This window comes from Balaenoptera physalus (assembly GCF_965194825.1).
Source record: "Balaenoptera physalus genome assembly, chromosome: 5".
NCBI lineage: Eukaryota > Metazoa > Chordata > Mammalia > Artiodactyla > Balaenopteridae > Balaenoptera > Balaenoptera physalus.
The window spans coordinates 25,145,730-25,163,223 of record NC_138884.1 but is presented as its reverse complement, the minus strand read 5'-3'; the positions used below and the strand labels follow the sequence as shown (position 1 = coordinate 25,163,223).

Here is a 17,494-nt window from a genome sequence, read left to right as displayed (position 1 = left end):
CAGAGGTTGAAGCAAGGTAGACAGATTCCAGAAATATTTAGAAGACAGAATTGGCCAGTCCAATTATTGATTGAATATGGAGGAGACTCACTGATGACACCCAGTTTTTGGCTTGGGCAACTAGCAGGCAATGCCATTCACTGAGCTGGGAAAACAGACATAGTGATTGCACTCATGATTCTAGATCTTGTGGAGTTAGCATGGAGGTAAAGATTTGAAAAAAAATGACAAGTAGATATAGTTGAAATGGTGGGAAGATAAGCTACCGCTTATGGCTTATCACTCAGGAAGAGCCTCAAAGAACACTAATTTTTCAAGGATTGGTAAAGGAAGAGGAGCTGCAAGGGAGACATAGGAAGTGTCCAGGCAAGAAGACTGAAAATCCAGAAAGAAGCTTGTCCCAGCAACTAAGAAAAATAGCATTTCCAGAAGAAGGGAATAGACGACGACAACAACAACATAATAATAACAATAGCAAGTGTCTGTTGGAAACTAACTGCATATTTGAGGGTCAGCTAACTCTATGTAGTCAGTTCTATTATCATCCCCATGATACAGATGAGAATAATAATGGTACCTAAATCACAGAATTGTTGTGAGTTTATATTGCAAATGCTCCCGTTCCTGTAAGAATGGTTCCAGCAGAATTATTAGGGGTAGAAGCCAAGTTGTAGTGGATTGAAAAGTATAAGGGAAATGAGTAGTCAGTCAAGGCAAGAGATGGAAAAAAGTATCCGGTGAAGAGTTTTAGTATATAGGAACACTGCTTTCCCATGAAAGGGAACTCAGAAAGGGATAAGCAGAAATAACTTCTACTATTAGCTTAGATACTATCTAGGGGTCCCCTAGCTCCCTATGGCCTGGTGAAACTTAGCATGGGCTCTTATTGGTCTAGAACTTGGCCTTTGATTTCTGTGTGTTCTCAGCCACTTACTTCCTCTCTGAATCACATTTTTGCTCAGGACATGATGCCCCATATCAGCCCAGGCTCTATGTTTACTCTTACTCTCAAAAAATTACTTTTTGTGACTTTAGTAACTTGATATAACCTGATGTAGAGTTTGGCCTTTTACTACTTCACTAGCTCCCTTCCCACTTTTTTCAGCTTTTCTCTTCTTTCTTCCAGATAGCAGGTAAACCATTACCCTGGGCTCAAGCAAAGGAGTTCAGTCTATATTAAAACTCTGCAGGTTCAGCTTCTACCCTGAGGGGGGATTAGCAAAGCATCTTCTCAATGATGCTGTAGTCTCAATAATACTGTCTGGCGAATGGATAAAGAAGATGTGGTACATATATACAATGGAATATTACTCAGCCATAAAAAGGAACGAAATTGAGTCATTTGTTGAGACGTGGATGGATCTAGAGACTGTCATACAGAGTGGAGTAAGTCAGAAAGAGAAAAACAAATATCGTATATTAATGCATGTATGTGGAACCTAGAAAAATGGTACAGATGAAACGGTTTGCAGGGCAGAAGTTGAGACACAGATGTAGAGAACAAATGTATGGACACCAAGGGGGGAAAACCACGGTGGGGTGGGGATGGTGGTGTGCTGAATTGGGTGATTGGGATTGACATGTATACACTGATGTGTATAAAATTGATGACTAATAAGAACCTGCAGTATAAAAAAACAAACAAAAACAAACAAAAAGCAAAAGCAAAAAAATAATACTGTCTGGTACTTTCTACCAAGAAAATAGCTTTTTTCAACATCCTCACAACTGGCAAGTTTAACATTTAATATTAAGAATGTTAAATTATTTTCAAATACAATTCTACCTTTAAAAATGCTAGGTCTCAACACATCCCCCATGAACCTTAATCATATTTACCAATATTAGTCACATCTACCCTCCTATAGGACTTAACTTTCTGTATCCAATGCTGTTCCTCCTATATCCCTAGCCTGAGACTGTCTTAACACCTTGACATTCAACAGGATAATTTTCTGCACCAGTTCTCAATTCGCAAATAAAAAGGTTAACTTTGATTGGCTTAAGGAGGAGAGAAACTACATTGTTTCAGTTAAAGTGCCAGAGTGGAAAACCCTGATGGTCCAAAGTGCACTAAAAATACTAGTACACCAAGGCAGACAAACTAAAAGGAAACAGAGATTGAAGGCCCTGGTCTTAAACTTTTTCAGTCTTAACAGAGGTATTAAGGTTGACCTTGTCCTCTCCAAAATACAATATCCAGGTTCTGTTAAAACTAAATAAAAAATCAAATTAAATAAATAGAGGAAAAGCAAAGTAGGCAATAAATTACTCAATGGGCTTGCTTTCTCAATTCTGATTGGAAGAGCATCCTAATCAAACAAAAGACTAATTAGGTCTTTTTCTACTTTCATTTTATCCTAGCAACATGGGCCAATTCTTATTTTTGTAACAAAAAAAATAACATTTATGTAGTCATTTCTAAGTTATAAGGTTCTGACATATATTATTTTGATTAAAAATAATTGTATGAGTTCTAAATATACAGAGAAGAAAAATGAAGTTCAGAGAGAGCTAAAACAAACATCTTCTGACCCTCAAACTCTTTTCCATTTGCTATTATTTGCAGAAGAATAACTGATTAAAATGAGGTGTCCTTTCTCAGGGAGAATGCACATTTTCACTCTCACAGGTATTTGCCAATCAGGATCAGGTTTAAAGAAATATAAGGGTAAAAGTGGCACAGAAGTGTATAGTCTTTCTTTGAATATTTGGCCTTTAAAGTAATGAAAATGAATGATAGAAAACAGTGCAAAAAAAAAGTGGGAGGGTAAAAAAATAATACCCAAAGTAGCAGAACCTTATTCCAGGGAAATTGAGACCAAGCGAGCCTATTTTTAAACAATAAGCCTCCTACTTATGAGCCTCAGGAACTTCATAATCAAAGTGTGAAAGTCTGGAAATATATTTCATGGTGAATTTATCAAAATTTTCTACAAAAATGAATGCCCATATTGGTAAACCATATATATGAATTAATCAGCATGATGTTAATAACTGAGATAAAGAAAGCAACAAGTTAGCTACATACCTACTATGAATTAAAACCCGTATTTTGAGCTAGTATCTCATTTAATCCTTATGACACCCATGGGGTGAGGACTGTTAGTCCCCTTCTGCCGAGAAGGCCACTGAGGCTCCTAGCAGATACCCTCCAGCAATTGCATTGTCTCTGCATGAGTAAGATTTTAAAACAAGTCTTCTCACTATTCATTCTGCCGTCCAACACTGTCTCCAAATATATAAAATAAAATGAAAAATTCAACATGCATCTGGAGGGCATTAATAAACTTCAGAACACCAGGTAAAGGATGTCAATAGGTAAAGGATTTGGCTTCCCACATTGAAAACCCAGCTGCCTCGTCTTCACTGGGAAACCACTGTCTGCACACTCTGAATCAATTCCCAGCTTGCTGATTTGTAGCATGGACGTTTATTACGGTTAATAAGTTAACAGGAAAGATGTAAGAGACAGAGAGAAAGAAAGAAAGAGAGAAAGAGAGAAAGAAAGAAAAGAAAGAAAGGAAGGAAGGAAGGAAGAGAGAGAAAGAAAGAGAGAAAAGAAGGAAGAAAGAAAGAAATCGTACTATCAGTACTATATATGTAATACTTCAATTTAGAAAAAAGAAATTCAAAGTGAAAAGTCACTATTAATATGTGAGCCACAAATATTGATACACAACTGAAACACCTTATATAGATACATGGAAGAAATTAAACTGAAAATAAATGCAGAATTTCCAACAGAAGAGGTGATTGAGACCAGGATCAACCATGGTTCATGCGCGTAGCCTGCACACCCGGGCGTTTGGGCCTGCCTCCGAGTGAGTGAAGAGCTGCAGGATAAAACATATGTCAGCTTAATCATCATGTAACCCTGGAGGGTTAGAGCAGGAATCCCCTATTCACTTAGAAGAGGACTAGCCAGGTGTGCACTTATGATACCAATTTCATAGCTGCCTCTTCTTGATGGGATGGAAAGATCAGAGAAAAGGAAAACCAACCATTGCAAGGAGAAAACCACAGAAACTTTGCTGGAATTAACCTAGGATACTTGTTTTCACTCTGCACTGAGACTGAATGTGAACTCTATGTCGGGCATGTGAGCTCACCCTCTCCCACTGAGCATGTGCCCCGAGTGTGTCCCAGGTGACCAAATGTGGTATGTTCTGTGGGGTTCCATGGAATTCCAGATATCTTGCTTCCTGGCTTTCCTATGTGTTGTTTCTTTTACCTAGAGCACACTTTCAGTTCCCCTTTTCTCCCTCTTCTCACCCCCAACAGCTTCACCTAGCTGATTTACATTTAGATCTCAGTTTACACATCACTGGTCCCCCAAGGCTGGGTTAGATCACCCACCTCATCAGCTCATAGCACTCTGTAGTTAATCCAATTGTACCATGTAGCACACTGTATTTTGATTGTCTACTTCCTTCATTCTCTGGGCAAATATGTTTTGAGTACCTATGGCATGAAAGGGATAGTTTTACTAGGTCGGGAGGATAACATTATGAGCAAAAGGAAACATGGAGAGGAACAGAAAAGAGTCCACATGTACAGAACTAAGGAATGTATAAAATGCATGAATGAAATTTACAGAGCGTCATGAACCATTAGGGATGGTTTCCTTTAGCACTAAGATTTGATGGATGAAAAGGAGTTTACCAGGTATGTACAAGAACAGAAGCAGTGGCCAGAAAGCATTACAGGCCTACATGTAAGAATAGCAGTGGTGTGCAGAGACAGTCAAATAGAAGGAGCGGCATCTGAACAGGCTCTGATACAGGACAGAAAATAGCAGATTTAAGAATGTGAAAGAACTCACAATTTTAATCTCAGTAAAAAGATATTTATAAGGCATTTAATGCATAGTTCTTTAATGAATACATAGATGAATGAATAAATGAGCTAGGAAATGTGTGCCTGAAAAAAAAGATGCAGCATCTGTAGCCAAAGTTTTTTTATCAGTGTTCTTAGTTAAAAGAGACAGACACTGATTGACTAATTTATGAAGAGGAATTTATTTAAATTCCTTAAATTAGGGATTTACAGCCTTCCAAAACCATTTACATGTCTGGAGAACCTGGATTGAAAAATAAGTGGCAAATGAAGTCAAGGCAGCAAAACTGGGAAACAATGGCCAACTTCCTACTATGGGAAAGGTCTGGAGAGAACCCTATTGTCCCACTGTTAGCCACTGGAATCCACGGCCAGCACTGGGCTACATCAGCAAATAAATCTCCCCCAGCAAGACATAAACAGTAAAAAAGTTTCCAACATGGACAGGGAGTTCGAATGCCAGCCAGCCAAACAAGCAAATATAAAACAAACAAAACAAAACAAAAATGAAGGTCTTCTCCACTTATAATTACGAAATCATATTGTTCCCGATCATAACCCCTCCAAAATTTCAGGTGAAGCTTGTTCCAGCACTAACCCCAGGGCTGGGAAGACTAAGATACAAGTAACAGACCAAACGAATAAAATTCAGTAATTAATGATTGTACTTAGCAAAGAATACTAGCATACTAAAATATTTAGTACATACTCAAAGGTCTTCCCTCAGGATAAAATACTACAATATACAAAAACATATTTTAAACTCAAAAATTTGAGAAAATGGGGTGAATTAGATTTCAACTTGTTTTTATAAGCACTCTTAAAAAGTTAATTTTATCTGAAAATCTTGGTGTGTTTTAAAACAGGGGTAGTGCTTCCTAATATAAAATATGTCATCTCAATTGTTCTCTTTTTGCTTGCATTTGTTAAGTGTTCTCTTTGTATTTGTTTAAAGTACTTCATATTTTACCACCTGTATTAGCCAGAGTAGGTTAGGTTATAGAGCAATTAAAAACAACTCCAAATCTTAGTGCTGTTACATAACAAAAGTTCAATTTTTTCACATGCAAATCTGCAGATCTGGGCAACTCTTGGGGCAGCTGTGTTGTGTTGATTTGGATTTCTGGGCTGCATCAGACTCAAGATAGCTGCAAATCACCCCATGCTTCTATGAGCACCAGGACAGAGAAGAGGCTCGAAGACCAAAAGACTCACCATGAAATCCTTCTGCCTGGAAGTGACACATATCACTCCTGCTCACGTTTAACTGGCCAAAGCAAGTCACGCTGCCTGGCATAAATTTAAGAGGATGAGGAAGTAAAATCTCCCAGGGCAAGGAAATAGAAGAGAAATTGACATTGGTGAATGCCTAACACATGATCAAATACTGAATGGTCAATGTAGTGGATTTCTTAAAAATGTGCAAAATGCAGATTTTTTAAACAGGATGTCACTAACCTTGCCTGCATTGAAAATAGTTTCTTTAAAAAAAATTCCTTGATAGTCCTTGATCATATATATTACAGAACTTTTAATGAATTTTAAGGAAGGGACAGTTTCTGCTCTTTTACAATTATATTTCCATGAAAATTTTACTACTTGCTTCTACATTAACCAGGGTTAATCCCTCCCTTTCCCTCCTAAATATTGCTGTTTTGTGCTGTTGCTTCTACAACAAATATCCACAGACTTCCTCCCACACACATTAAACCTGATAAACATCAAACTAATTAAGACCAAAAAAAATGTTAGACAAAATATTACATACCTATATTTTAAGTGATCTACTTATTTTATTTAAATTTTTAGAGGCATACGAGTACTCCATATCCATCGTTTTTCCTGTGTTCAACACTAAAGGCTTTTAGTTCAACTGTTCAACACATTTAAGTGAGTATTTAGTACATAATGTTTTTCAAAGTTTCTAATTTTGCACTAGAGATATAAGGATATGAAAGCAGCAGCACTATTGTGCAATACACATGCAGGTCAAAAAGCTGACTCTATGCAGTTCAGTAGTACTGTGCCTTAACTCAAACACAAAACAAGTGTGTTTGTGTGTGTGTGTGTGTGTGTGTTTTGCAGGAAAGATACAATCAGTTAAATACACAGGAAGTAAATGAAAAGGAAATAAAAAATAACCCCAAACTATTGGTACAGAGGGAGTGTAACTCAGTTAAAATACCTGCTTTACAGAATGATTTAATTTTTAATGTGAAGGGGAAAAAAATGAAAAAGAAATACACAATATCAAAATTAAATTGTCAAGGAGCTTTCCTTTCCAGTTAAATACGTAGTTACATACCTAAAAAGCAGTTCACTATAAAATATCTAAAATTGGTATACAAAATATACTTAAAATTATTTTGGGTACATATCTGAACTATATATGTGAAAGAAAATGAAGAAACTCCTTCACTAAGGCCAAACATGAGGCAGCTCTATGACTCTAGAGAGGAAAAGAGGGGCTAAAGCCAGAAGCTTCCAGGTAGTATCTGCCAATCTCCAGCAACATGGAGTTGTAACTTCCAAAACCACATGGGAGATAAAAGACAGGGCATTTGGATAGTTGTTGTTTTGGACACCCACGCATGAATCTAGCAGCCCTAATGTGCTATATCCCCCGGGAAATGATGAACTAGAAGAAAACTGCTTTGCAAGAGAACTCAGCAAGGGAAGTTGTCTAGTGTAATCTTGCCTCTTGGTATGTGAGGGGAGAGTGGGGGTTGGATGGCTGAAATAGTCCCTGAAAATTATAAGTAGAAGTCAGTCATTATGTAGTAATTGTAGGTCTGAAATTACAGTACTTGTACAATGAAAATGAAAACACTAAGAAAAGAAATTACGGTGGCTCAGTTATCGAAGGGATTCCGTGTGGCTGGCAGAAATTAAAGCAAATCATCTCTGCAGGAATATATACCCTCAAACTAAGCCTCACAACTCCTCACAAATAAAGTTTCAACAAACATAGGCTCACAATGAGATTTTTGTAAAACCACAAGATGACAAGAATACACGAGCAAGGATAAGTAGAAAAAAGAAATAGAATTAGATCCATAAATATTTCAAATTTTCAGAATTATTAAAGGTAGAAAACAATATAAGTATACTTATGATGTATAACAAAATAATAGAGGCAATAAAAAACATCATAGGCATTCAGCAGGAAAATTTGGGTTGAGAGGAAATAGAAATTCTAGAAATAAAAAAATATGAAATGTAAAATGTACCAGATGGAGAGAGCTGCAGGCTTCTGGACCAACATGTAAGAAGCCTGGAAGTTGTCACTCCATCCTAATAATAAGTAAAAAGGTGAACAACTTGAAAAATCAATAGCTTTTCTTGGATCCATCATAGAAGCGATGTCACAGGGCAAACCACTGCATCTACAATAAAACTGGAGTAACTGACAAGCAAATACAAATAATCACAACTTACCCGAGCAGAGAACCCCAAGGAAAATCTCTCATAGGAACCAGTGCTTGGGAAACCTGAATTATAGTTGGTGAACTGATGGAAGCTCCATGTAGACAAGTCAGAGAGGTAAAAACTCCAGGGGGACCCAGACAGAGAAGTGCTCCTGCACTCTGTGATTTTTATCTCCAGGAGCTCAACCAGATTCTCCTAGTGAATATCAGAGAAAAGTCCCCTTGTGATTCTGGCAAGGGGAAGGGAAAAAGAACTATTTTGAAATACACCAGAGAATTCTGTTTTCCTAAACAAGGACTGCTCTCAAGAGAAACAATTTTACCAGAGCTTATACTACTGGGGTTTTATGAAGACCCAAGTGACCAGGGGAAGGGAAATACTGAACTCCAGCCCACTGTGGTCATCTCGCTCCATGTAGGGGGACAGGGAGAGCTGAGAGACACTTGCGTAGTTTACAGTTCAGAGACACAGACCCACTAAAAGATTGGCAGATTGCCATCTAATCATAGAACTATAGAATGACTCTCTTCCTCCTACACCTTACTACTACATTGCTAAAGGCCTATTTATCACAGTTCCTTTTACCCAATAAATCATGCAGAGCTATCAGGAAAAAAATCACAAGTGTACTAAAAGGCAAAAATCAAGAGTTCGAAGAGACACAACATGTATCAGAATCAGACTCAGATATGGTATAGATGTTGGAATTATCAGACGAGAAAAATTTTTTTTTGAAAACTATGATTAATATGCTATGGGTACTAATGGATAAAATAGACAGCATAGACAGCATCAAGAACAGATGAGAAATGTAATCAGAGAGATGGAAATTTTAAAAAAGAAGCAAAAAGGAAATCTAGAGGATAAATGAAGAATGCTTTGTTGGGCTCATTAGTAGACTGAACAGGAATATGGAAAGAATCTTTGACCTTGATGATATATCAATAGAAACTTTCAAAACAGAAGAAAAAAGAGGAAAAGAAGAGAACATAATATCCAAGGACTGTGGGGTAACTACAAGAGGTATAACATACATGTAAAGGCAATACCAGAAGAAGATGAAAGAGAGAAAAGAATAATAACAGCATTTCCCAAAATTAATGTCAAACATCAAATTAAATATCCAGGAACACCAAGCAGGGTAAATTCAAAAACAAACAAACAAACCATTTAGGTATATCATATTCAAACTGCAGAAAATCAAAGATAAAGAGAAAATGTTGAAAGAAGCCATGGGAAAAAAATATCTTACATATAGAGGAGCAAAGGTAAGAATTATCTCTAATTTTCCACCAGAAACAAGGCAAGCAAAAAGAGTGAAGTGAAATATTTAAAATGTAGGAGAAATAAACCCAGAATTCTGTCCCTACAGACTTTCCTCCAAAAGTGAAGGAGGAATATACAAAATTCTCAGAAAAGTTAGGATAAAAATTAGGATAATTTGTTTACAGCAGACCAGCCTTGAAAGAAATGTTAAAAGAAGTTCTTTAGAGAGAAGGATAATAATATATGTCAGAAACTCAGATCTACATAAAGAAGAGAAGAGCACTGGAGAAGGAATAAGTGAATGTAAAATAAAAACTTCTGGGTTTTTTGTTCTTAATTTAAGTATAACAGTTTTTTCAAAATAATAATAGTAAAAATGTATTTGATTATGTGTGCTTATGTATATATCTTGTGTATATATATGTATATATATATACTTACATATAAGTGAAATGAATGACAGTAATGATACCAAAGAGGAAGAATTAGGATTATTTTATTATAAGGTACTAACACTACCTGTGAATGGTATAGTGTTATCTGAATATGGACTTGTATTAGCTGTAAATGTATATTGCAAACTCCAGGGAAACCACTAAAAAAGGTTTAAAAAATGAAGTATAATTAGTATGCCAAGAAAGGAAAAAAATGGAAACATAGAAAATGCTCAGCTAAAACCACAAATGGTAGAAAAGAGCAGAAAACAAAAATAGGAAAAAAAGAACAAGGGCCACAAACAGAAAACAGTAACAAATATGGTAGATACTAATCCAACTATATCAATAATCTCTTTGAATATCAGTGGTCTAAATGCACCAATTAAAAAAGAAAGATTGCCAGAGTGGATCAAAAAACATGACCCAACTATATTTTGTCTACAAGAAACCCACTATAAATATAAAGACACATATACATTAAAAATAAATGAATGGAGGGATACAACTTAACAAATTTAAAAACTAGAAATTGAACAATGTCTCTTCTCAGACCACAATGGAATTAAACTAGAAATCAACAACAGAAAGATTGCTTGAAAATCCCGAAATATTTGGAGATCAAACAACACACTACTAAATATCCCATGGGTCAAAGAAAAAAGTCTCAAGAGAAATTAAAAAATACTTTGAACTTAATGAAAATGAGAACACAACTTATGAAGATGTGTGGGATGCAGTGAAAGCAGTGCTTAGAGGGAAATTTACAGCATTGAATGCATATATTAGAGAAGAAGAAAGATCTAAAATCAATAGTCTAAGTTTTCACCTTATAAAACTAGAAAAAGAAGATCAAATTAAATCCAAAGTAAGCAGAAGAAAAAAAATAATAAAAATTAGAGCAGAAATCAATGAAATTGGAAACAGGGAATCAATCAAGAAAATCAATCAAATCAAACCTGTTTCTTTAAAAAGATCAATAAAATTCATAGCACTAGCCAGGTTAACTAAGAAAAAAAAAAAGAGAGAGAGAAGACAAAAGCTACTAATATCAGAAATGAAAGAGGCGACATCACATTAAATGGGTAAAAGAGGAATCTTATGAACAACTCTATGCACACAAGTTTGATACACAAGTTGAAATGAAGCAATTCCTCGAAAGACACAATTTCCCAGAACTCACACAAGAAGAAAAAACCACTTGAATAGGCCTATATCTGTTAAAGACATTGAACCAAAAATTAATATCCTTCAAAAACAGATAGCATCATGTCCAGTTGGGTTCACTGGTGAATTCTACCAAACATTTAAGAAATAAATTATACCAATTCTCTATAATCTCTTCCAGGAGAGAGAAGAGAGGGAATACTTCCTAAATCATTCTATGAGGCCAGCATTACTCTTATACCAAAACCAGATAAAATATTACAGGAAAACTGCAGACCAATATATCTCAGGAATAAAGATGCAAAAATTCTCAAAAAATATTAGCAAATCAAATCTAGCAATGTATAAAAAGAATTTTTATACACCATGACGAAGAGAAATTTATTTCATGTAGGCAAGGCTGGTTCAACATTCAAAAATCAGTTAATTTATCCATCACATCAACAGGCCAAAGAAGAAAAATCACATGATTCTATCAATAGATACAGAAAAGGCATTTGACAAAATCCAACATTCATTCACAATAAAAACCCTCAGCAAACTAGGAATAGAGGGGAGCTTCTTCATCTTGATAAACAACATCTACAAGAAACCCACAGTTAACAGCTAACATCACTACTTAATGGTGAGAAATCTGAAGCTTTGCCATTAAGATCAGGAACAAAGAATGGATGCTCTTTTTCACCACTCCTTTTAAACATCATACTGGAAGTTCTAGTTAATGCAATAAGACCAGAAAAAAAAAAGGGGGGTGGGAATGTATACAGATTGGAACCTGGGAAGGAAGAAATAAAACTTTCTTTGTTCATAGAAGACATCATCATCTACATAAAAAATCCAAAATAAAAACTCCTGTAATTAGCAAGGATTATAGAAAGGTTGCAGGATACAAAGGTAATATAGGAAAGTCAATTGCTTTCCTATATACCACAATTAACAAGAATTTGAAATTCAAAACACAATATCATTTATATTAGCACCCCCCAAAATAAACAGTTAGGTATAAATCTAACAAAATATGTATAAGATCTATATATAGAAAACTACAAAACTCAGATGAAAGAAATTAAAGTAAGTAAATGGAGAGATACTCCATATTCATGGATAGGAAGACTCAATATTGTCAAGATGTCCATTCTTCCCAACTTGATCTCTAAATTCAATGCAATCCTAATCAAAATCTCAGCAAGTCATTTTATGGATAGCAAAAATACCAATTCTAAAGTTTATATAGAGAGGGAAAATACCCAGAATAGCTAACACAATATTGAAGAAGAACGTCAGAGGACTCACACTACCCAACTTCAAGACTCACTATAAAGCAAAGATAATCAAGACAGTGTGGTATTGGCAAAAGAATAGACAAATAGGTCTATGGAAAAGAACACAGAACCCAGAAATAGAACCACATACATATAGTCAACTGATCTTTGACAAAGGAGCAAAAGAATTACAGTAGAGCAAAGACTGTATTTTCAACAAATGATGCTGGAACAACTGGATATCCACACGTAAAAAAAAAAATGAATCTAGACACGGACCTTACACCCTTCACAAAAATTAATTCAAAATAGATGAAAGACCTAAACATGAAATGTAAAACTCTTAGACGATAACATAGATGAAAATCTAGGTGACCTTGGTTATGGTGATGACTTTTTAAAGTACTGCATCAAAGGCACAATCCATGAAAGAAATAATTGATACTCTGGACTTCATTAAAATGAAAAACCTCTGCTGTCCAAAATACAGCATCCATAGGATGAGAAGACAAGCCATAGACTGGGAGAAAATATTTGCAAAAGACATATTTGATAAAGGAGTCTTATTCAAAATATAAAAAGAACTCTTAAACCCAACAATAAGAAAATGAACAAATCAATTAAAAAATGGGCTAAAGACCTGAACAGACACCTCATCGAAGAAGACATACAGATGGCAAATAAGCATATGAAAAGATGCTTCACATGCTATGTCATCAGGACAATGCAAGTTAAAACAACAGTGAGATACCACTACACACTATTAGAATGGCCAAAATCCAAAACACTGAGAACATGCTGTTGAGCATGTGGAGCAACACGAACTCCCATTCATTGCTGGTGGGAATTCAAAAGAGTGAGACACTTTGGAAGACAGTTTGGTAGTTTCTTACAAAACTAAACATACTTTTACCATATGATCCAGCAATCACACTCCTTGGTATTTACTCAAATGAGTTAAAAACCTTGTCAACACAAAAATCTGCACAAAAAGTATTTATAGCAGCTGTATTCATTATTGCCAAAACTTAGAAGCAACCAAGATGTCCTTCAGTAGGTGAATGGATAAATTAACTGTGGTATATCAGACAATGAAATGTTATTCAGTGCTAAGAAGAAATAGCTATCAAACCATGAAAAGACATGGAGGAAACTGAAATGCATATTAGTAAGTAAAAAACAATTTCGAAAAGGCTTTTAAGTCAGTGACACTGTTCTGTATGATACCATAATGCTGGATACATATCATTATTTATTTGGCCAAACCTATAGAACATACAAACACCAAGAATAAACCATAATGTAAACTGTGGACTTTGGGTGATTATGATGTGTCATTTAGGTTCATCAACTGTAATAAATATACCACTGTGGTGAGGAAGGTCAACAGTGGGGAGGTTATATGTGTGTGTGTGTGTGTGTCTCTGTGTATAGGCATATATGGACTATCTCTGTACCTTCCACTCAGTTTTGCAGTGAACCTAAAACTGCTCTAAAAAATAAAGTCTATTTAAGAAAATATTTCTTGGATTGGATGATTTCTTGAAATGAATATGCATAATTGGTACATTTCCTTGAACATGTGTCTTAATAAGAATCTTAAATATCAGGTTAAAAATATATAAGTAAACAGAAAATTGGATTTAAAGAAATAAGCTAAAAAACAAAATGACCGAAAACCTATGGTATGCAGCAAAAGCAGTTCTAAGAGGGAAGTTTATAGCTATACAAGCCTACCTCAAGAAACAAGAAACATCTCAAATAAACAACCTAACCTTACACCTAAAGCAATTAGAGAAAGAAGAACAAAAAAACCCCAAAGTTAGCAGAAGGAAAGAAATCATAAAGATCAGATCAGAAGTAACTGAAAAAGAAATGAAGGAAACGATAGCAAAGACCAATAAAACTAAAAGCTGGTTCTTTGAGAAAATAAGCAAAATTGATAAACCATTAACCAGACTCATCAGGAAAAAAAGGGAGAAGACTCAAATCAACAGAATTAGAAATGAAAAAGGAGAAGTAACAACTGACACTGCAGAAATACAAACGATCATGAGAGATTACTACAAGCAACTCTATGCCAATAAAATGGACAACCTGGAAGAAATGGACAAATTCTTAAAAAAGCACAACCTTCTGAGACTGAACCAGGAAGAAGTAGAAAATATGAACAGACCAATCACAAGCACTTAAATTGAAACTGTGATTAAAAATCTTCCAACAAACAAAAGCCCAGGACCAGATGGCTTCACAGGTGAATTCTATCAAACATTTAGAGAAGAGCTAACACCTATCCTTCTCAAACTCTTTCAAAATATAGCAAGGGAGGAACACTGCCAAACTCATTCTACGAGGCCACCATCATCCTGATACCAAAACCAGACAAAGATGTCACAAAGAAAGAAAACTACAGGTCAATAACACTGAGGAACACAGATGCAAAAATACTCAACAAAATACTAGCAAACAGAATCCAACAGCACATTAAAAGGATCATACACCATGATCAAGTGGGGTTTATCCCAGGAATGCAAGGATTCTTCAATATAGGCAAATCAATCAATGTGATACACCATACTAACCAACTGAAGGAGAAAAACCATATGATCATCTCAATAGATGCAGAGAAAGCTTTTGACAATATTCAACATCCATTTATGATAAAAATCCTTCAGAAAGTAGGCATAGAGGGAACTTACCTCAACATATTAAAGGCCATATATGACAAACCCACAGCCAATATCATTCTCAATGGTGAAAAACTGAAACCATTTCCACTAAGATCAGGAACAAGACAAGGTTGTCCACTCTCACCACTATTATTCAACATAATTTTGGAAGTTTTAGCCACAGCAATCAGAGAAGAAAAAGAAATAAAAGGAATCCAAATTGGAAAAGAAGAAGTAAAGCGGTCACTGTTTGCAGATGACATGATACTATACATAAAGAATCCTAAAGATGCTACCAGAAAACTACTAGAGCTAATCAATGAATTTGGTAAAGTAGCAGGATACAAAACTAATGCACAGAAATCTCTTGCATTCCTATATACTAATGATGAAAAATCTGAAAGAGAAATTAAGGAAATACTCCCATTTACCACTGCATCAAAAAGAATAAAATACCTAGGAATAAACCTACCTAAGGAGACAAAAGACCTGTATGAAGAAAATTATAAGACACTGATGAAAGAAATTAAAGATGATACAAATAGATGGAGAGAGATACCATGTTCTTGGATTGGAAGAGTCAACATTGTGAAAATGACTCTTCTACCCAAAGCAATCTACAGATTCAATTCAATCCCTATCAAACTACCACTGTCATTTTTCACAGAACTAGAACAAAAAATTTCACAATTTGTATGGAAACACAAAAGACCCCGAATAGCCAAAGCAATCTTGAGAAAGAAAAACGGAGCTGGAGGAATCAGGCTCCTGGACTTCAGACTATGCTACAGAGCTACAGTAATCAAAACAGTATGGTGCTGGCACAAAAACAGAAATATAGATCAATGGAACAGGATAGAAAGCCCAGAGATAAACCTATGCACATATGGTCACCTTTTTTTTGATAAAGGAGGCAAGAATATACTATAGAGAAAAGACAGCCTCTTCAATAAGTGGTGCTGGGAAAACTGGACAGCTACATGTAAAAGGATGAAATTAGAACACTCCCTACACCATACACAAAAATAAACTTAAAATGGATTAAAGACCTAAATGTAAGGCCAGATACTATCAAACTCTTAGAGGAAAACTTAGGCAGAACACTCTGTGACATAAATCACAGCAGGATAGTTTTTGACCCACCTTCTAGAGAAATGGAAATAAAAACAAACAAACAAACCAAAAAATGGGACCTAATGAAACTTAAAAGCTTTTGCACAGCAAAGGAAACCATAAACAAGACAAAAAGACAACCCTCAGAATGGGAGAAATATTTGCAAATGAAGCAACTGACAAAGGGTTAATCTCCAAAATTTACAAGCAGCTCATGCAGCTCAATATCAAAAAAAACAAACAACCTCATCCAAAAATGGGCAGAAGACCTAAATAGACTTTTCTCCAAAGAAGATATACAGATTACCAACAAACACATGAAAGGATGTTCAACATCATTAATTATTAGAGAAATGCAAATCAAAACGACAATGAGGTATCACCTCACACCAGTCAGAATGGCCATCATCAAAAATTTACAAACAATAAATGCTGGAGAGGGTGTGGAGAAAAGGGAACCCTTTTGCAGTGTTGGTGGGAATGTAAATTGATACAGCCACTATTGAGAACAATATGAAGGTTCCTTAGAAAACTAAGAATAGAGCTACTATACAGCCCAGCAATCCCAGTACTGGGCATGTACCCTGAGAAAACCATAATTCAAAAAGAGACATGTACCACCGTGTTCATTGCAGCTGTATTTACAATAGCCAGGACACGGAAGCAACCTAAGTGTCCATCGACAGATGAATGGATAAAGAAGATGTGGCACATATATACAATAGAATATTACTCAGCCAAAAAAAGAAACAAAATTGCGTTATTTGTAGTGAGGTGGATGGACCTAGAGACTGTCATACAGAGTGAAGTAAGTCAGAAAGAGAAAAACAAATACCATATGCTAACACATATATATGGAATAAAAAAAAAAAAAAGGTTCTGAAGAACCTAGGGGCAGGACAGGTTTAAAGACAGAGAGGTAGAGAATGGACTTTAGGACACAGGGAGGGGGAAGGGTAAGCTGGGACGAAGTGAGAGAGGGGCATGGACATATATACACTACCAAATGTAAAACAGATAGCTAGTGGGAAACAGCTGCATAGCACAGGGAGATCAGCTGGGTGCTTTGTGACCACCTAGAGGGGTGGGATAGGGAGGGTGGGAGGGAGACACAGAGAGAGGGGATATGGAGATATATGTATACGTATAGCTGATTCACTTTGTTATACAGTAGAAACTAACACAACATTGCAAAGCAATTATACTCCAATAAAGATGTTAAAAAAAGAGAAAGAAGCTAGAATGTAAAACAGAGAGATAAGCAACAGTAAGTTTGAAAGAGAGGTTAGGTAATGTGGGGAAAGTGTAGAAAATG

At 35.7% G+C, this 17,494-nt stretch overlaps 1 protein-coding gene across 2 annotated transcripts in view; it reads right to left on the bottom strand.

Annotated features, from left to right (window-relative positions):
* BANK1 (B cell scaffold protein with ankyrin repeats 1) overlaps positions 1-17,494 on the bottom strand; it is a 498,899-nt gene that overhangs the window by 404,760 nt on the left and 76,645 nt on the right. The window contains exon 1 of one of the 2 annotated variants that reach the window (XM_082462343.1): positions 8,278-14,639. The exons of the other annotated variant lie outside the window; for it this stretch is intronic. The gene's annotated coding sequence lies outside the window, so the exon portion shown is untranslated. Of the gene's footprint in view, positions 1-8,277; positions 14,640-17,494 lie in introns of those variants that run through there. 2 annotated transcript variants of the gene reach the window in all.